The sequence below is a fragment of the Adiantum capillus-veneris genome, chromosome 13 (genome assembly GCF_014529385.1).
Source record: "Adiantum capillus-veneris isolate H3 chromosome 13, ASM1452938v2, whole genome shotgun sequence".
NCBI lineage: Eukaryota > Viridiplantae > Streptophyta > Polypodiopsida > Polypodiales > Pteridaceae > Adiantum > Adiantum capillus-veneris.
Genome location: NC_140943.1, coordinates 101,652,185 through 101,674,510, shown reverse-complemented (window position 1 = coordinate 101,674,510; position 22,326 = coordinate 101,652,185). Strand labels below are relative to the sequence as shown.

The window sequence follows — 22,326 nt, the reverse complement described above, 5'->3', positions numbered from 1 at the left end:
GATAGTGTTGATAGTGTCCTGCTCAACACCCAAATCATCCATAAGGCGTCTGAGCCATACACACTCAACCGTAGTTGTGAAGACCGCCTTGTACTCAGCCCTCACTTAGCCTCACAACTGGAAGTGGCCACACTAGGTTGCTTCTTGCTCAACCATGATATGCATGAATTGTGGAGCATGAAACAAAAACCACTTGTGGACACTCGTGTGTCAAAACAACGAGCCCAAATTGAGTCTGAAAAAGCATGTAAATATGGTGGCAATGATCCCCCCTTGGGATAAAACAAACCAAGATGTAAAAGCCACTCAAGTTGCAAAAAAATTCTCTTGACAGTCTGCCAATGCTTAGACCCTGGGCCCTGGGCTATGCATGAATCTGTTGACCTGTGAGACTGCAAACTGAATATCCGGCCTCGTGTTGCATACATAAATAAGGCTGCCAATAGCAGTTTGGTAAAGAGTGACATTGGCAGGATCACTAGCATTGTGAAGACTCAATTTCAAACTTGTTTCCATGGGAGTGGCAATGGGTTTGCAATCCTCAAGTCCAAACTTACATAGCAATGTCTCTATGTAGCTTGCATTAGGGGAAGTTTGAGGTCTCGAATTCGCCCTGTAAAAAATGGTAGAGAGAGAGAGAGAAAATACTTTTATTTTTGAAAAAATGAACAAGTAACTTTAAAACTCAAAATTGGGGGGAAACCTTTAGTTTTTTACTAGGTGCACGGGATGTTACTTTTTAGGGCCCCACATGTGTGTCGGTTTCAAATCTCTTGGGATGTGTCCCCTTCCCTAAAATTCTCCCTCTCAATGCATCGTTTTTCTCTTTTCTTCCTCCACCTATGCACATTGCATTCACTTTGTAGAATTATTGAGAAGATTGTGCACCTCTACATAGGGTTCACATGGAAGCTACAACCTTTATCAGTCAGAGAAGCTACAATCAAAAGTATTGAGAGGGTATTGTGTGATATTGGACTTCATGGGGGGAATGATGTGATTGAGTCGTAATCCCAAAGGTCATGTGGTGGAAATAATGTCCCTAGGGAAGCTTCTATTGGTGGGATGAAGGCCATAACATTCTTGGGATTTCATGGAAAGTTGGGTAGGGGTTCATCTATCTAGTACAACCAATGGAAGGCTCTGCACAATGCTGTGAAGAACCATGGAGTTGATGTCAGAGCAAGAAATGAAAAGGTAGAAGTGTGGGAAGCCCTAGATGCAGTCTTTTCTTATTGTGATAAAAGTCATTGGGGAAAGAATGACCTCTCCAACTTTAAGAAAGAGTTGAACGGATTCAAGAAAGCTATGACAAGTGCTTTTAGCTCAAAGCACTTCACACACTATATGGTAATAATTATGAATTTTGACTCTACTAATTTGCTTCAATACTTGCATAAGTTGCTAAAGAATGGATCTTTTTTTTTTCCACAACACATTATCTACAATCGCACTCATGGTTTGTAAAGATATATGGAAGCTTGTCAATTGGTTCTACTCAAGGTATGGAGAAGTCCCACTATCAGGCAAAAACCAAGTTTTTCAAACACATTAGACATGGTGGAGGAGCTCAAAAGGCTAATAGCTTGCTTGAAGTATTCCAATGGTTTTACAGACAAGTGTGGCACAGAACAAGATCACAAGAGACTAAAAAATTATCAGACAATTTTGATATTGCTACAGCTATATAGAGGAGTATACAAAAAAGGAAGGATGCATACAATAGATCATCTGTAAGTTAAAGGTTTTTACAATGGCTTTCCACTAGAGATAGGCAAGGAAGCAAACGAGGAATAATACAAGGATCAGCTATGGTTGTTTGAGCCAACATCAGGGTTTTCATTTTTCCCCCTCCACTTCAAGTACTCCTACTTCTTATAACCCTGCAACTACTTCAAGTCACCAGAAGAGGCAAGGATATAACTGGCCATAGTGCCAAAGTATGCACTTCTTGAGCCCATAAATCTTGGATCAAGTTCAAAAACTCTAATGGCTTCTTGCTTCTCAATAGGTATGATTTTTTCCACTCCAACTCTTATTGGATGCGAACCTACCACCCTTGACATAGCCACTAGTGCAAGTATGGAAAAGTGGGTGCTTGGGAAAGCTTCCTGTGGTAGATATCTCCATTTCCTCTCTGAAATCTTTAGGTGTTTCCTCCACATCTTGGAAATTCATAGGTGCTATATTTTGCAGAGATTTTGTCTCTCCTTCCTCTACTGGAACAAGAGTCAAAAAGAGCACAAATGTTCAATCACAAGCTTGCAACCATGCCTTCCATGCCACTGACAGGGGTTATGGACCCTCTTCCAATCATCTTGGAGTAATGCCAACTTCTTGGAGCCTGTGCTTGGTGTTGAATTGCTTGCTTTAAAAATATCATTAAAGTGTACAAAAGTTTTCAAGCTCGTGCTCACTTGTAAGGTCAAGCAAAATATGAAGAATTTCATCGTTGAATCCTTCTACGAAGCTCTCCAAATCAAAAGGAACATTAAAGATCTCTTTCACAAAGGCAAACTTAGACAATTGCTTGACTTGGTATAGTAGATCCATTAACCTGTCATTACATGTCTCCTCAACCTCTTCAATATCAAGACCTTCCAAACTCTTTCTAGTAGTAGTCTTTTCTACACAAGAAACAAAAAAGAAAACTTTAAATTGTCATATACTTGAAAAAATTATCGGTCAAACTCACCCTCAAGCAACGAGAGTGTCGTCAAAATAGAGCATACGGAAGGCTATCCGAGTGTTCTATTTTTGCATACGAGCGACACCATATCATTATATTAAAAAAAAATCACTTGTTTGTAGCATTGAGTCCTCGCTATGCAAAATTAGAGCACTCAGACAACCGTCTATGTGCTCTAATTTTGCATACGGTGTCGGAAAGTGTACGGTCTAGATGGGAAGATGCAAAACCTCTGGCTGTGAGAGTTCGTGATGAGAGTCAAAAACACTTTGTGAAAAAGAGTTTTCAAAGAATCACCAACCCTCTTTCTAAGGGTGACAGAAAATCTAAGAGCATTCATGACAGCAAAGTCACAAACCCTCTTTCCTATCGTGCTTGGAGTCTGCTTGTTTTTGTAGTCGAGATTATGATGAGAGGATCACCAAATCACATTCAATTTTACTTTACAAGACTATTGAAAAACACTAAAGTTTCAGCCATGAAACATTGATGCTCATACAAGCACAATTCTCAATCAAAACCCAAACCTCTTTCATGGTATCATGTAGCCTCGCCCCCAATTACATAGTCGTAACATCAAACAGTTGAAAGGAATGCTCGAGCTTTGACCTTCACGACGATCATTTTCTGATTTTTCAGAGATTCTAAAGTGAAGCCCAAACACCATGTTGATAAGGGGAAACCCTAATTCACTCCCTCACAAGCTTAGATACAAGATTGTGAAGAGGCGGGACAGCAACACACATAGAATGGGCAACCATGGAAGCTATTGCACAGTAGAGAAAAATTGTAGGTTTTTTCTGTAAAAAGCAACCCTCTCTCTCTTACCCACGGAATTTTCAGCTGATGTGTCAATTTTTGGGCCATTTTGCCACTTTGGACCAAAACTAGGTTATTTTCATCTCATTTTTGACCCAAAAAATGCCATTTTCGATGCAAAAAATCCCAAACGGAGTCAAAAAAATCCCTAAATTTGTGGGATCACTCGCATAAGCATAAAAATCATGGATAAGTATCATTTTCCATCAACATACCATTTTGGATCACTTTTCATGCAATTCTGCAACGATGCCTGTTAGCTGCTATTTTTTGCAATTTTTGCCCGCATCAATCTCTATAGGCGAGATGAATGTGCCACCATGAAACACTTGGAATATAGACATTGTAAAACCAAATTAAGCATCTCATCATGTGAAAAAGCATGCAAATGTGTCACATCCAGGGCCATGACTCCCCGGATAGGTATGTACATGTGTTGGGTCAACAACCTCAACCTGTGTTGGGTCAACAACCTCCTTTACCACAGGAAAATAGGGCCATGATTAGGTATGCTCAACCTTACGAAGCATCACCAGGAACAAATAATACACCTTAAATTTCTTATTACGAGGAACAGAATGAGCCTTACGTAACTGAACCTGAATCACAGATGTACGCAGACGAAGCCTATCAACCGTGGGAAAATAACGAGGGTATGGCACCACCAACTTATGTAGCACAATCTTTGAGGGATCAATATTTTGTTGACAAAAGAATGCTAATGTTCATTGCGAACCAGAACTACAAACCAAGAGGATACCCTAATAGGGCGGGACAACCTATGGGACCACCTCCTCAAAATCAACTACCAACTGGACCGTGCTATAACTGTGGAAGTACAGATCATTGGGAGCGTAGTTGTCTTTTCAAAGGCGAAAGAGTGAAAATTTTTGGGTTTTGTGACGGGTGTGGTGTGAATCACATACTCCCAGATTGCCCAAGGAATCTGGACAACAAGGAAAAAGCAACTATGAATATTGTGGGGGTGTTACCAAGTGCAAGCAGTGGATCAAAAACAGAACCCATGATCCAAATCAATGCGGTAACCAGAGCCCAAGCCAAGGACTTAGAGAAAAACAAGCCATTGGAAGAAAAGGTCAAGTTGCCAATACCCACAGAAAACGAGAGTTTATCTGTGAGAACACAGTGGAAATCTTGGAAAGCGAAATGAGACAGAATGAAAGCAAGACGGATTAAAACCCAAATTTCCATGCAAAATGAAATACATGAAACGAAAGAGCAACTGAAACAAGAGAGAGATAGTAAAACTGTTGAGGACAACAATAAGCCGAGGAGAGCATCCTCAGGGGGATCAATCTTGGTTGAGAAAGTGCTAGAGCCTTTAGATGCTCTATTTCAAGCGTAGAAGCAAGGCTAAAAACAACCAAACCTTAGAGCAGAGATGGTTGACATATCCTCAACAAGAAGTGGAAACGAAGCGTTTGGAAATGTGTAAACACCTTATTGAAACAACCCAGGCATTGATGGAACCTAATGCAATTAGAACCCCAGAACAAGAAGTGTTGATTCACAAAGAGCGAGAAAAACTAAACGGACCCAGTCCTGAAACTATATTGTCATTGGATCACCGAGTGGTGCCGAACACCACTGATAATGCTAAGTCAATGACTATAATGCCAATTCCAGAAGTGGAAGAACCATGGCCACAACACTTATGGGAAACCATTAGAAATAGAAAGAACGGAAGCGCGACGTTACAGTCTGCACTAATTTCTGAGGTTAACATGAACAACAAATTTTATCCACAAGATATACAATCGCTGTACGGAGATGCAGGAATGGAGGTTTCGATGGAAAGCAAAGCTCAATCCCTGAAAACCCTGCCTTAATTTATAGGTGAATACGAGGCACAATCGGAGATAAGATTAGTTCCATCCCAAATGAGAGATGTTCCACAAATGATTGACTCAAAAAGTTTTCAAGAGATGCCGTCGACACCTATAATATGCACAATCACACTGTCAGAACTCTTGAGAGTCAGACCACACTTATGGGAAGACATGGGAAAACATTTAACTATGAGCACACCTTTGCCATGGTAGATTTTGGAAAAACGAAAAACTTTGACATTATTTTGGGGCAACCTTTTATGCGTCAACTCAAAATGATACAAGATTGGGGGTACGACCAAATTTACCTAAGGCATGAGGAGCTAATAACGAAAATCAACATGAAGGATCACAATTATAGAGACGTTGCAAAAACACCAATGCAGGAATTTGATTCAACCACAGTGAACAGAAAAGAAATACCTGCGTGGTTACAAACGAAATCACATGTTTGGATGTGTGGAGCATCTGATTGTGGAGACTTAATCAAAGAGGAATGTGTGTTGGAAAGATCGGTATAAGATGAGGCTTATCTCCCAGAACCTTTCCCTGAACATTTATTTGAGCCATTTGGGTGGACTCAAATATTGTCAACCTTGGATGTATGTGTTAACGAATGCACGCCTACAAAATTTTGTGACGATGAGGGATACAACCTAGTAACGTTGCAAATGGCTAGCGTCATCCTTGAGTCAGGATCAGATAGTGAGGAACAAGAAGAACCACTACGTGAGACTGAGTGTAAAAGAATAGTTGATAAGATATCTGTATTGGATGATAGGAATCGAACAGAGGAGGAATTCACAGACTCACTAAGCGATGACCTTCCATCACTGGGTGATGAAATCCAAATGATAGATGCTGATGACGAAAGATCAAGTGGATCAGAGACAAATAGGAAGTATATATAGAGACCAGACAGGTTTTACGAGTTTCCTAACCAAAAACCTAGTCGACAAGAGCGGTATAGATCAAAGAGAACAAGGAAATAAAGAGCGAATAAGCATACACCCATGCCTCTTGTCAATGACAAAACGGGGTATCTAAGGCTTGTAAAAGGGACGATTGTGTCAAAGACAAGGTCACTGGCCGGGTTATCAAAACTAAACCATGGAAAAACAACAAGAAAAACAAGCGCGAGAAGCAAACGATTGAGACACATAAGGAGTGGGAAACAGGGTCTAGAATGACTAAAACAGAGAGGAAAACAGAGTACAATAAGCTCATGCAGACCCTCAAAGACATATGGACAACTGAAATGAAAACAGATGAGGACACAAATTCTGACAAGATGGATGTGCCGTCCCATTATAAGAAGTATACCATACAAGATAGAAAAATCATAGTGCAACAACCGATGAGAGAATTGAGGGAACTTGGTACATCATACGACGGTCCTAAAAAAGCCAAACGAATAGATCTAGCGGAGCCAGGAGAAGATCCAAAACCTGCATATATTGCCACGGATCTTACTGAAGAAGAGGAAAAGCTTTTGATAGCTACTCTAAAACAGTATAGAGATGTGTTTGCATGGTCATACAAAGATCTTAAGAGGGTGGATCCAAGTATCTGTCAACACACAATACCCCTTAAGAATGATGCCAAACCAAGAAGACAACGTTCTTATACTTACAATGAGACATTTGCAAGGAAGATCAAGGAGGAGATAGATAAGCTGAAAGAGGCAGAGTTTATTTACGAAATTGAGCACACTGACTGGGTTTCACCGATTGTGGTGGTCCCGAAGAAAAGTCAATCTCAAGAAAGTAAACGCTGCTACAATTCGGGACAACTATCCCCTACCCATCACTGATCATGTAATAGAAAGAGTGGTAGGAAAAGAAGCTTACAGTTTCTTAGATGGCTTTTCAGGCTACAACCAACTCGCAATAAAGCCAGAGGATCAGCACAAGACGGCTTTTGCAACTGAATGGGGCATTTTTGCATTCAGGGTAATGGATTTTGGATTAACGAATGCACCAACCACATTTCAGAGGCTGATGGGTCATGCTTTTAAAGAATATCTAAGACAGTTCTTAGAAATTTACATGGATGACTTGTGCGTTCACTCTCTCGTAAGATTGGAGCACATACAACACTTGACCAAAGTGTTCAAAAAATGCAAACTGTATCGGATTTGCCAGAATACGGAGAAATGTGTCTTCATGGTAAGACAAGGCAAAATATTGGGATATATAGTGTCCAAAAATGGTATTTCGACAGACATGGAGAAGATCAGCGTAATTGTTGATCTACCATGACTAGTAAAGGTAAAGGAGGTACAGGTATTTATGGGCCATTGTGGATATTATCGCAGATTTATCTACTCATACGCTATAATTGCGAAACCACTTTATGCATTGATAACTAAATTTGAGTGGACAGATGAGTGCGAGAAATCTTTTCAAACTTTGAAGCAAAGATTGATATCCTCTCCAAGTTTGAAGGCTCCGGATTGAGAAAAGATGTTCCACATCCACGTAGATGCATCAGCATATGCCATAGGATGCATACTTGCACAACCTGGAGAAGACAACATGGATTTTCCAATCAGTTACTCCAGTAGACAACTAAATAGTGCAGAGAAGAATTACACAACAACTGAAAAGGAGGGTTTGGGTATGATCTATGATGTGAACAAGTTTAGACATTACCTACTTCCCAATCAATTTGTATTCTTTGTTGATCACCAAGCACTGCTATACTTGGTAAACAAACCTTGCAATACGGGGCAGATTGTATGATGGTTCATCATACTGCTAGAGTTTGACTTCACGATTGTACTCAAAAAAGGAACTACACACCAAAGAGCGGATCATTTATCTAGAATGGTGCATGGAGAAAACCCTGTAGGAGTTGATGATGATTTTCCAGATGCATATCTCTTCAACATAAAAATGGTTCCGAGATGGAGTGAGGATGTAATTCCTTTGTTGACTATTGGTTCATTGAATTTGACAAGACAACCATCTACCATTGCAGCATCTAGATCATTGGTAATGCTGGCTGGAAGGCTATACAAACATGGATCGGATCAAATCCTTAGGCTTTGTGTTGAATCAAGTGAACAGGACTTGTATCTACACCAGTCTCATGTACAAACAACGGGGATTCACAATGGGCATGCACAGACGTATCAAAGATTGATGAGAATGGGTGTATATTCGCCGAAAATGCAACAAAGTGTTCATAAGCATATCACATCATGTATTATCTGCACTTTTCAAAATCCGATAGAACACGCGACTCTATTCAAATTATCTGTAGCATACCGATGGAGTAACTACATTGTAGAATACTTCACCACCGGAATACTGCCTGAAGGAATGAGTAGATCATGTATCAAAACGATCACAAAAGAGGCAGAAAACTATGTATTGATTGAGGACAATCTTTACAAGAGGGGAAAAGACAATCAATTGAGAATGTGTGTGACGGAAGAGGAATACGTTCCTTTCTTAGAGCAAGCACATGGCGGACAAGCAAGAGGACACTTCTCAGCTGACAAAACGGCCTACACTATTCATGGACGCCGAAGAGTTTGTGAAACGATGTGATGATTGCTAGAGGACGAAGATTCCTAGAGCACGAGATGACATGCCCTTGAGACCAATGATGGGGGCAAGAGCGTTTGCAAAATGGGGAATAGATTTTGTAGGATCAATTGCGCCTCCTGGATATAAAACACACGTTCAATACATTATTGTGGCAACAGATTATCTAACAAAGTGGGTTGAAGAGAAAGCAACAACCAAAAATGATGCAAAAACGACAGCACAGTTTTTGTATGAGAACATTTTCACCAGGTATGGCTTACCAATAGAGATAGTGAGCGATAGAGGGACTCATTTCGTTAATGAAGTGATCGAATTCCTATTGGATGAATTCATGGTAATTCACAAGAAGTCAGGTCCCTATCATCCACAAGCTAACGGCGGCCAAGCAGAAAGTACAAACAAGATTTTGGGGACAATTCTCACGAAAATTGTTAGTGAATCGAGAGCCGACTGGGATCAGAAGCTGCATTCAGCTTTATGGGCATATAGAGTAGCGTACAAAACCTCAATCGGAACGATTCCGTTCAACATGGTTTATAGAATTAAGCCCTTTTGTTCCATAAACAGCTAGCCTCGCCATCCAAAGCCATTGAAAATTACATTCAGTCCCCACATTTTGCACAACACGTTGTTTCCCAATGCATTGTCTCAAACATGAGGATAGGGCCACATTACACGGCCGTGCATAGACACAGATTTCAAAACCCATTCACATGCACACAACCTTCGTCCGGGATGACTCAATTTAGGAAGGGGGAAGTAACTGTTGAATCTAGCAGCAGTCAGGACCATTAAGAGGTCCAATGTGTATATATGTGCATAATGAGCGTGTTTTTTTCATTTTTTAGAGTTCAATTTCGAACAAGTTTGATCAAAATCTGGCATTTTTTAGCGTTTTTATCATCCAACCAGCATAATAATGAGTTGTAATGACAAAATCTGGAGCATTGGGATGTTTGTAGTGAAAATATATGCTTAGGGATGAGTATAATAATTTTTGGCTAATTTTCGCCAGTTAATAAGTATTTTCAATTTATTTCGCTTTATTTTCGTTAATAATCTTCCACAAAGTAAAAAATATCGTCCACAGTGTCGGAATCAAGTTCTGGAAGCAAACGCCAAAGTATCATGATAGGGTTATCAAGCATGGAAGATATGAAGCTAATCTGAAGATGTCGAATTTCAACCTTAATGATCATGACCACATTTCGCCAAAATCGCATGAAATGGTCATACGACGCCAGAATGACGAACGGTTCGACCCATAGATGGTATACAGATTATATCGAGATCAAAGGTAATGAAAATAATACCTATGTCACGAAAACCTCAGGAAGATATGGGTCAGGTAGGCCAAATTCTAGCTCATTGATCATTTTTACATTTTGAGAGAGAAGAAGAGAGCTTCTTGACCTAGAGCGAGCTGCCACATTTCTACCCCATACGGACGATCGGAGCCAACATTTCATACCAGATTTCACAGGTATGTTCCTTATCAAGTAAAGATCAAGTCTATTACGCATGCACGTGCGAATCATTGCACAAACGGGTGAATGGATCAAATCAAAGATAGATTAGGTCGGGTAGATCTAGGGCCCTTACAGGCATCAAAACAAAACTTTTTCAAGCACATAACACATCAATGTGTTCCCCACAATGTCAGGAACTAGGCCATATGATCAAACCTCAAAATGGTGGTGGTACACCGATCGTGATCGGTGTACATCACTGTCCAAATTTGGCACAGAAATTGTAGAAAGCATTCTCTCAGCTTCGCCAACAACCTGCAAGTGATAAAAATCAGTTTGGGTTCTATGCAATGATCGCAATCGGTGCCCCCAGGATCAGATTTTGCAAATTTTGGCTTGGCCCAGGCTTAGAACTTAGTGAGGGATACACTCTCTTGAATTTTCATGAAAAATGCACAAATTTTGCTCATAGAATGGGCCAAATTTGTCAAACACACCCGAATCGGAAAATTTGACCTACAACTACCAAAATTCGACTGAAATTTAGGACGGATGGTTTGAAAGGAATATCTGTCCGTCAGCACGGTAGTAGACAACCCTAAATGGAGCTCATAATCTCCTACGAGGATAGAGATGACCATTTCAGTCTCAAGTGATCACACAAGGGAAGAATTTGGCCGAACTAATGTCAAAGACTAAAAGGCGACTTAGAGATGCCCAAATATCCCATTGGTATCCAAAGAATTCCTGAAAAATGCACAAGTCTGGAAAATCTCCAAAGACGGGGTAAAAAGTGCATGATCAAGTCAGAATCAAACATCGGAGTGGGCTGGTGATAGCAACACATCATGGAAGCAGTAAAAGCTCAAAAACTAACATCACCTAACTCCAAGCTCCAACCAAAATTCATCAGGCAAACCAAATATGGTTAGACTTAGTAAAATAAGGTCAAACAATGAAAAATTGCTCTAATTTGCTCATTTTAAGTCCAAAACTTGAAAATAAATCATCAGTGGGCTAGGCAGGCATACGAGACTAAAGCCATCTAGTTTTCACCCAAAAAAGCCCAGGTACTACGATCGCGATCGGTGTACCTTAGCATCAGATTTTGACCAAAACCTAACAGATCCCTTGTACACATCTTGTTCAAGTCACACATCAAGTTTCAAGCCAATTGGACATCAAAAACCCATGAAAAATCAAAGTCTAGTCCAAAACTCCCTTGTAACCCAAAATTGGGACTTACAAACTCAAAAGTGGTTCAAATAAAAGACAGAGTGGACCAAAATGACCCTCTAGCTATCAGCAAACCACTCATGTGATCAGATGTTATGTTGGCCTCTATACTACGATCGCGATCGGTGTACCTCACGCCCAGATTTGGCTCAGATTTCAATCAGTCATAGCTCTAGTCTTCCTAGTCCCACTGGTGAAATATGGACAAGAATGGATGAGATTTGTTCAAGTTATGATCAGTTTTAAATTTTGAACTGCTTTTTACTAAAAGTCTAAATGCTACTGGTTGCGAAAGGAAAATCCTGACAGCCTGTGATTCTAATGACACAGAATGCCTCGCCAAAAGCAAACAAGGCAGTGGATGGTAGCACCATATGAAGTGGATGAGCTCTCTACAAACGAAAAAGGTCACATCTCGGATGAAACACTAGCTCAGATCCTTGCTCACATTTTCATCGCGAAGTTTAGGGATGCTGATGGTGACATGGTAAAGACGACCATCATGCCACGAGAAATATGGAATCTCCACCGAAGGCCGGAGGTCACTGAAGCCATGCGGGCTATTCATTTGGAACAGTTTTTCAGATTGCACCCATGGGGAACATACTACATGAGGGCCCATGAGCTCATGAGCTTGATACAGTATGATGGGCAAGCAATGCTCACCGACAAGGATGGTTCAAAGGTGAAAGTAAAGATCACAAAAGACATCATCAACAAAGCTTTGCACTTTATTCCAAGGCAACACAACTTGCTGGCAAAGACCAAGTCACTGGACAACGAAAAGGCCTTTATCAAAGCAAAAGCAAACAAGTACAAGTACAGTGACATGATATACGGTGAGCTGGAGTTACCAATGAGATTGATCTCTCAACATGTCAGGGTACAAAAGCCTCCTCACTACACCGAGCCGATCCTGCACATTGCAATAGTCATGGCTCTAGCAACAACTGAAAACAGAACCATCCAATGCGATTATGGTTCTTACATCTTGGAAAGCTTGGTCGAAGCAAATTTGAAGGGCTCGGCAAAAAACAAAAGCTACATGAGCGCAGGGCCAATGCTAACAAGAATAACATACCAAGATTTGGGAATGATTGAAGACTTGTCGGAGGCCAGTTCTCAAGCGGCCTTGATTCAGAAAGCAAAGGTAATTGCTCACTCAGTAAGGACAACCACTACCGCAACATCATCGCGCTCGGTCAAGGCATCCAACGAAAGCTCAAGTGATGAAGAGAAGATGGAGACTGAAGGCGAGGGAAATTCTGAAGGGTCAAAAGACAAAGGACCATCTTAATTGGAAGAAAGCAAGGAGGAAGACACCACCACACCGCTTGGGAGAAGAAGAAAGGAAAGAAGTACAGTGCCACAGTCCGAACTTCAAAAAGTATATGCAGAGGCCAACAAAGAATTGAGGAGAGAAGGACAAAGTTGCGGGTTGACAAAAAAGCAAGGGCTGCTGCAACACAACAAACAGAAAAACAAAGATTCGAGAAGGAAAGACAAGCAAGAATAGAAGAGGCAGCTCGAATACAGGTTGAAAAACAAAGGATAGCCGCGGAACAAAAGGTTGCAGAAGTGGACGTATCTTCTCAGTCCACTAAAGGAACAAAGGAGAAAGATGTGGATGAAGATACGAACCAAGTAGAGCAACTAAAGAAAGCTCAAAGAGAGAGGAATGTGGAAGCACGATAGGTGGCGGAATCGACTCGCCGAAGAATTATTAAGCTTTTGAAGAAAAGAAAAATGGACGCATCTGTTTCACAGCAAAGGGAAGATGCACCGAAGAAGAGGCACGTATAAGAAGTGGAGAAATCACCACCTCCTCCCTCGCCGAGATCACCTCCTCCTCCTTTTCCATCAACCCAAAAATCACCTCCTCCTCCTCCTTCATCCTCACAAAAAGAGTCTATGCCTCCTACATAAGCAATAGGATACCAAGAAGCCTGTCAGGCTATGACTGATTTTGACTACAGAAAAACCTTGCAAGATCTGGAAAAACAGTTCCGATGCTAGCACGTGGTGCTAGAAGAAAAGGAAAGTCTGGTACGGGAGGCTCAACACATGCAAAACTCTGGGCAAGAGGAGTTAGAGAGCCTGTGGGCACAACTGAAGCTCACAACGAAGGAAGAGACATTGAGCAACAATAGGCTCAATCTCTTATGAGAGATCTGGTGGATGTCAGGACGAAGTTGACATTCAAGGAAAAGGAATGCCAAGATTTGACAGCAAGGGTAAAGGAAGCAACAGAGCAGCTTGAGTACGAAGGTGCAAGGTTCCAAAGAGTGACAAGCTCATACAACACAGTAAAAATCACGCTTACCACATTGCTGAAGAACCAAGAACCTGCTGGAGCATTGGTCGCTACATCAGACAATGCTGGAGTAGAGAACACCCTTGCGGTGCTAAAAGAGGAGCTAGATCAAGAAAAACTTCAAAGACAGTTGCTCCTCTTGGGAATGATGGCCCAGACGGCAGCCAACGAGAAAAAAGTAAAAGAGCTGGAGCAACAACTCGCACAAGCAAGGGCCGAGTTAGAGACTTAGAAGCAGATTAGTGACACATTGCTGAAAGAAAAAGAAGCATTGAGTTCTCAATCACAAATTAGAACAGAGAAAGCCCAAGTGCAACCGCAACTGCTGCCAGGACAAGAAATGCCTGACTTGCCTGAAGCATCACACCAAGGAGAACAAGAGCAAGGATCAACAGAGGCAAATCTGGAGATAAGAGATGAGCTAACTCAGACCATCAAGGACATGCCAGAGGGACCAACAAAAGATTACTTGATATACGAAAAGAAGATAATGGAGTCAGCGGCCCTGTCGTTCGTACAGCCAGAAGAGCAGGTGCAGGGGTTTGGCCATGAGTATCTACCTTTTCCCTTGATATGCCACGAAGCAATCCTATGGAAGGAGAAGATGCAGACGGCCCTGCCACGAAACAAAGATGGGGGTTACGAAGGTGTAGCACTGACAGCTGAAGAAGCACAGGTAATCATAGATGACCACCCAAAGTGGAGGTAGAAGTGGCTGGACAAGCGGCCACAAGATCTAACCAACTACCACAACGCTCCTCAACACATTCAAATAGATCCTACTTTTTGCCCAGTCCCTAGAAGAGGCACATGGACGGAGTTTGCCACATGGAAAGGCTCAAGGCAGCAAAAGCTCAACTACCCAGTCCTGACATCGCAAAACCCTCCTACAGTAGCATATGTAGTGAACACTCTCAATTCAACCATCACTTTGTTGCGGGATGTCCCCGATGTAGCCTGTCAGATGCTGGTAAAGATAGCCCGGATGATCGTCACCTGCATCCAGGTGTTCAAAGACACTGAAGGCGACGATCATCCGTGGAACCTGTTCCTGGAAGGGCATAGAGGGATCTGTTGGAATCTCCAAGATTCGCCACCACGACATATTCTAATGGCAATGTACTCAAAACTAATGTACCTGCCTTCACAGTACTTATGTTGATCTTATATATGAAGCTACTCAATATATGGCTTCTCTATATATGGCACCCAGGTCCCCTCTATATATACATCATCTCATATTCTACACTTTGGGGTTCTATTTCTATGTTCTCTCTCTCTCTCTCTCTCTCTCTCTCTCTCTCTCTCTCTCTCTCTCTCTCTCTCTCTCTCTCTCTCTCTCTCAACATGGTATCAGAGCAGTAGTTTTTGTTTTCGATTTTTCTCCCAATCAAAAACGATTTTGTAGAAACTACCCATCTGAAGCACCGGAATCGAGTGTTCTACAACTTTGCAGAAGGAAGTCTTTTCAAATTCTGCACCGATTTTGAGTTATCGTTCACGGACTGCATACATACCTGAAAAGCAACTTCCGCTTTTTGTTTTTGATTTTTCTACTAATTGAAAACGATTTTGCAGAAACTATTCGTTGACGGCACAGGAATCGATGTGGTCTACAACTTTGCAGAAGAAAGTTTTTTCAAATTCTGCACCGATTTTGAGTTATTGTTCGTAAACTGCGTACATATCTGAAAAGCAACTTTCACTTTTTGTTTTTGATTTTTCTGCTAATTAAAAACGATTCTGTAGAAACTACCTGCATGAGGCACCAGAATCCATGTGGTCTACAACTTTGCAAAAGGAAGTTTTTTTCAAATTCTGCACTGATTTTGAGTGGTGATCATTTGCGGACTGCGTATATGCCTGAAAAGCAACTTTCGTTTTATGTTTTTTATTTTTCTCTTAATTGAAAATGATTTTGTAGAAATTACACTTGCAGCACACCGGAATCAATGTGGTCTACAACTATGCAGAAGGAAGTTTTTTCAAATTCTTTTTTGATTTTGAGTTATCGTTGGCGGACTGCGTAGATGCCTGAAAAGCAAATTTCGTTTTTGTTTTTTGATTTTTTCTCCTAATTGAGAACGATTTTGCAGAAACAGCTTGCGGAGGCACAAGCATCGATATGGTCTACAACTTTGCAGAAGAAAGTTTTTTCAAATCCTGCACTGATTTTTAGTTATCGTTTGCGGACTGCGTACATGCCTGAAAAGAAACTTTTGTTTTTGGTTTTTTGATTTTTCTGCTAATTGCAAATGATTTTGCAGAAACTATTCACTTGAGCCATCGGAATCAATGTGGTGTATAACTTTGCAGAAGAAATTTTCTCTAAATTGTGCACCGATTTTGGGTTATCGTTCTCGTACTGCGAATATGTTTGAAAAGCAAATTTTACTTTTTGCTTTTGATTTTCCTCATAATTGAAAACTTCTCAAATATATTTTCTCTTCATCAATCATAAATTTGTTACTGACATAACTTTGCTGTAGAAGCCAGTTACATATCGTTTCGATTCAGTCGAGCCGTTGATGATCGTCCAAATTCTATTGAGCTACTGTTGGTACATGATCTTTTGTTATATGATATACTTGCTCATTGATTCTCGTATAATTATTCTTCTAGAGATATAGTTTACATTGTTTTATTGATAATCTCTCGTTGATACCATAGTGATTTTGATGGTACCATGATGATGTTTTGTTAGTACTGTGGTCATGGTGATTTTCATTGATACCATGATGATATTTCGTTGATACCATGGTTATTCTCGGTGATGCCATGATGATATTTCGTTGATTCCATGGTTATTCTCGGTGATACCATGATGTTGTTTCGTTGATACCATGGTTATTCTCGGTGATATCATGACGTTGTTTTGTTGATACCATGGTTATTCTCGATGATACCATGATGTTGTTTCATTGGTACAATGATTATTCTTAGTGATATCATGATGTTTCGTTGATACCATGGTTATTCTCGGTGATGCCATGACGTTGTTTCGTTGATACAATGATTATTCTATGATGGTTTTCGTTGAGACCATGATGATTTATTTATTTTTATTGATACAATGATGATATTTTGTTAATACTTTGATGATACTCATTGATATCACTACGTTGATAAATGTCGTTTTATATAGTATATCACATGTTATTTGTATCACGTATCATGCATCTTGTAATTTTTATGTTCATACTTTATGTCCACATATGTTGTCGTGTGTATATATGTCGTCAAAAGAGTGGCTCACGAACCATCTCTTATGGCATTGTGAATGTAATTATTTCACTAACGATGCTAATAATTTTCATGACTATGTTTTTTGAGTCTATGATCTATGTAGGATTGATCAAAGAATTGATTTCATGAAGAAAAACTTGGTGACAATAAAAGATTTATGAAGACATGTTTGGTGATGCTATATTGATGACAACATGAAGATATGTTTGGTGATGCGATAGTGATGAAAAGCTATACAACAGATTCTTGGAGACACTTCTGATTACGAGCTAATAGATAGCCTTTACACCTCTTTATTGAACCTTCACTACAAGAGGTTGTGTGCTCTTGTGACGCTGCTAGCGACGGAAATACACTGGTGTGCGCTCCTTGTCGCACTGTCGAAGCAAGGGACTTGCCAATACACCGTATGCGAGCCACAAACGGCTCCAAGCACACAACAAGCCTAAACTAGCAAGCTCAAGAGAACAAAGGGTGTGTCACTCACCGCTCTACGCTCGCCTTCGTGGTGGATTCCTCGCCGCGATGAAGAAGAAGCTGCAGTCGTGCCGCGCTCAACCGCTTCGCCGCCGTCGTGCCTTCGTAATGCTCGATCGCAGACACACTTTCCCTCTCTCTCTCTCTCTCTCACACACACACACACACACACACAAGGAGGTGAAGAAGAAGAAGATGGAGCAAGAGCACTCTTCTATTGCACAAATGAGAGAATGAGTAAAAATTAGGTTTAGTTGGCTTTTATAGGAGCTCACCCCATTCACACTTGGGCGCCCATGCTTAACCAACTAATCCCTTGAATGTCCAAGTTAAAGTGCGCCTCTCATCGGCGATCACTCTACCTTTCCCTATTGGTCCGACAAGCCCGGTACCTGACTCTAAATAATACAACGTTTATAGATCATAGGGTGTCCGTGTACCTTGAGGGTTAACATGCCCCCCTTCCTGATGTAGATTCCGTCCTCGGAAGCTATTGAGTTGAAGCTGGTTCGTCGAGGTGGAAGAGCATTTGAGATGAATGTCCTTAGCCTTCTTCAGTCACTGCAAAATCAAACAACATTGGCACAGTAATGGCATTCTCTTAAAAAGCATATGCAGTTTTAGGTAGACAAATTGATTGGTCAAAGAATTTCAAATAATTTGTTAGCAATGAACATTAAATTGCAATGTAATCAAATGCATAAACAGATGTAAAGGTAAAAAATTAGACAAGTCTGGGGTCGCTAATTTGACGGTCGAAAAGCACTAGAGATCGAATATTAATACCATGGGGAATGCCTTCCTAATAAGCAATGGTTACTTAGGTTCTTAATCCGATTTAGGCAGCATTGTGTGAAATGTACTAGGGCTTTCTAGTGGGCTTAACCCTAGTGACTTTAGCTTAAGTATTATAAAGGGAGTTTACTAATGTGATGAGCCTGGGGAGGGTAACAATGTTATATGACCCCCCAAAGTTACAAAATTAAAATGCTGAAAATGAACAAACAAAAAATCAAAGTGCCACAATGTAAAATTTTAAGCTGGAAGAGAAATCTCAGCTTGATTTGGTACTTCACTCACATGTATTGCCTATGGTACTAGAGCCCTAGAGGTTCCCAGTGTGGGCGCTTTTCCTTGAGAAGCAAAAAACCCAAGGCATACAAAATAAGCACACACATCAAAATTGAATCAGTGTGAAAAGACTTTGGGGGGTCAAAGAAAAAGTAATCAGCCAGGCGATGATTTCATGAGAAATTCCTTTTATGGTAGCTTAACTACAAGGTTTTCTAGATATAGTTTGAGTCCGCGCCTTCGTCACCCAACACGATGAGTCACGCAGATGGAGACTCATTTCATGGGGAGAGGAACGACCCTCCCCGCGATGACAGGATGGACAGGTGGGAGGCCATACTAGAGTCTCAAGCCGCGCTAGTCCAACAGCTCGTACAGGTAAGTCTGCTGAATGCTCAGAATGCCACAGCAGACAAAGGAAAAGGACCGGCAAGCACGTCAGGAGCTCCCGCGAGTGGGGGTGATGGGATGGGAAGCTTCAAACCTATCAAGCCCACTCCCTACTCGGGCCAACGAGACTCACTGATACTAGAGAAATGGATCTGAGACACAGAGAGTTTCTACCGCACAAGCAAAATGGAAGAACACTTATGGACATCCGTGGTGTCTCATTTCTTAGCAGAGGATGCCTACAGTTGGTTCCTTCTAGAAGAGAGAAAAAACCCCTACATGTCATGGACCCGCCTCAAGGCTGAGATGTGGGACTACTTCGTTCCGAAGAATGAAGACTTCAGACACTTAGACAAATGGAGGGCCATCACCCAAGGCGAAAGCAAGCTGCAGGAGTATGTGTCCAAATACAGGCAGTCCATGCTGAAAGTGGAATAGATGACATGGGAGAGAGTGAGACTCCATGGTTTCCTCTATGGGCTCAAAGACTGGTCCCGTAGGGAGATCGAAAAGCAGAATCCGGTCGACTACATGGCAGCGCTGGCCATGGCAGAAAAGCTAGTGGACTCCGACTTGCGCCGAAAGGGGGCCACCAACACGAAGTCTGGGGGAAGTGGGAATACCCCTTCCAACTCAAACAAAAATCAGTCTTCAGCAGGGCCTCAAAGAAGTGAGCCCGCAGGCAGCTTTTCAAACCAGCCCCGACTGTACGGGAACTTTCGCAATAATGCACCAAGCAGCTACAGCAGCTCGTCGAGTAGTAGGAACTTCTCAGTGAACCAGCCTGGAGGGGCTCTTCAACGGACGCTGCCTTGGAGGGCGAACCCGTCCCGCCCATGCCGTAACTGTGGGGGTCCTCACTGGGATAATGATTGTCACAAAGCTGGCTCTCAGTCTCGAGCTCACTCCGCTTGGGCCAATGAGACCAACACTGACAGGACAGGAACGTCACAAGTGCAGATCACTGAAATCACGGAGCAAGAGTCTGAAAGCGGAAACAAAGAGTCTACCGAAGGGACGGTCCGTGTAGGAGCCATCAAAGCTTCCCTACACTGCCTGGCAGCTCGTATCAAACCAATCCCAAATATGTATGTCAAGACGGTTATCAACGGGCAATCACAATTGGCGATGCTCGACTCGGGAGCGAGTCACAACTTCATCTCACCATCATGCGCCAAACGCTTAGGAGTAAAAACCTGCAAGCCCGGAGGAGGACGCAGCATCTCAGTAGGCTTCGTACAAGGCGAAGACTCGAACACCGCAATGGCATACGACGTGGCGGTCCAAGTAGGTGAATGGCGAGCCAAAGTGGATTTCATCGTCGTACCCATGGATTCTTACGACATGATGTTTGGCTTGGCCTGGTATGACGCCTATGTGATGGGATTGTACGCCAAGGGCATGAATCAACTGATGCTGGATATGAATGGAAAGGGGGTGATTGTTCCAATCATCCGACCTATGGACACGCCTCCTGCCTGCAAGATCACTCAAGAAAAAGCCCCGCCTAAGCCACAACCTTACGTACCGCCTCAAGCCCGAGGGCAGGTGAACGCAGCTCAGACTAAGACACCGACGCCGACGAAAACGGAAAAAGGGAAGACTCGAGTTAGCTGGGATGACCTAGTCCCTGACTCAATGTGGATCTCGCCAAAGCAAGCAGAGAAGGCTCTCAAACAAGGGGCCCAGGTTCACTGCTGTGTGATGAAGGTAACACTAGCAAATTCAGACGAAGAGTGCACTATCGGGGATAGTCGTATCATCAAGGTGATTGAAGAATTCAAGGACGTGGTACCGCCGCAGCTTCCTGCTGGGGTCCCACCTAAACGAGCAGTGGACCACAAGATCGAACTAGTGCCTGGCCATTCGCCGCCAGCCCGTCCACCCTACCGAATGGATGCCACACAGCTATAAGAACTGAAGAAGCAACTAGGAGAACTACTTGAAGCAGGTTTTATCAGGCCCAGCAAGTCCCCTTACGGGGCCCCAGTGCTTTTTGTCACAAAGAAGGACGGCTCATCCAGGCTCTGCGTCGACTACAGAGCCCTGAATAAAATAACTATCCGGAACAGGTACCCTCTGCCGCACATGGATGATCTAACAGACAGGTTGGCAGGGACAAAATACTTCACTAAGGTTGATCTGCGATCAGGATACCACCAGATTCGGATCGTGGACGAGAATGTGCACAAGACAGCTTTCAGGTCACGATATGGAGCTCACGAGTGGCTAGTGCTCCCTTTTGGCCTCACCAATGGAGTGGCTACCTTCTCAGCTGGCATGGATACAGATTTCGGCGACATGCTGGACGAATTCCTCATTGTGTACCTGGATGACCTGCTAATCTACAGCAAAACTTTTGAAGAGCACGTAGAGCATGTGCGCCAGGTGCTCCGCAGACTCAGAGAATGCAAGTGGTATGCAAAATTGGAAAAGTGCGTCTTCGCAGTACAGGAAGTGGAATTCTTGGGCTTCTTGGTCACTGCAGATGGAATTCGCGTGGATCCTAAAAAGATTGAGGCCGTGGTGAACTGGCCTGCCCCCCGAACAGTCACACAGGTACGCGAGTTCGTGGGTTTCACTCAGTATTGCCGAAAGTCCATCAAAGATTTTTCGAAGATCATGGCTCCCATAACAGATACCACCAAGGGTTCGCTAGCGTTCAAGTGGACAGATGAAGCCCAACGAGCTTTTGAGCACATCAAACAGGTAATGTGTTCCCTACCGGTACTTAAGCTCCCAGAATTCGACAAGCCATTCGAAATTCACACCGATGCCTCACGCATCGCGCTGGGAGGGGTACTAATGCAAGCTGAAAGACCAGTAGCCTACATTTCGAAGAAGTTTACAGATCCACAGAAGAGATGGGCTACACACGAGCAGGAGATGTATGCAGTGGTATATTGTCTTGACCAATGGCGTCACTACGTATTGGACAAGCACACTAAAGTCTACACAGATAATGTTTCCCTGAAGTATTTCCAGACACAACCTAAGCTCTCTCACAAACAGAGTCGGTGGCAAGATCAGCGAGCAGAATATGACATAGAAATCATCCACAAGCCGGGCAAGCAGAATGCGATGCCAGATGCTCTCAGTCGCATGCCCGAGATTAATGCAGTTAGCATAATAAGCAGTGATGAAGTACTGGATCAGATTCGCGAGGCCAGTAAGACAGACCCCGCAGTATTACAGATGATGCAGAGTT

The 22,326-nt window shown here is 42.3% G+C and overlaps 1 protein-coding gene and 1 pseudogene across 1 annotated transcript in view; both read left to right on the top strand.

Moving 5' to 3' along the window:
- The window catches only part of LOC147444533 (uncharacterized), a 130,865-nt gene that overhangs the window by 4,350 nt on the left and 104,189 nt on the right, over positions 1–22,326 (top strand). The window lies entirely within an intron of this gene.
- Positions 14,275–21,032, top strand: LOC147444534 (uncharacterized; annotated as a pseudogene).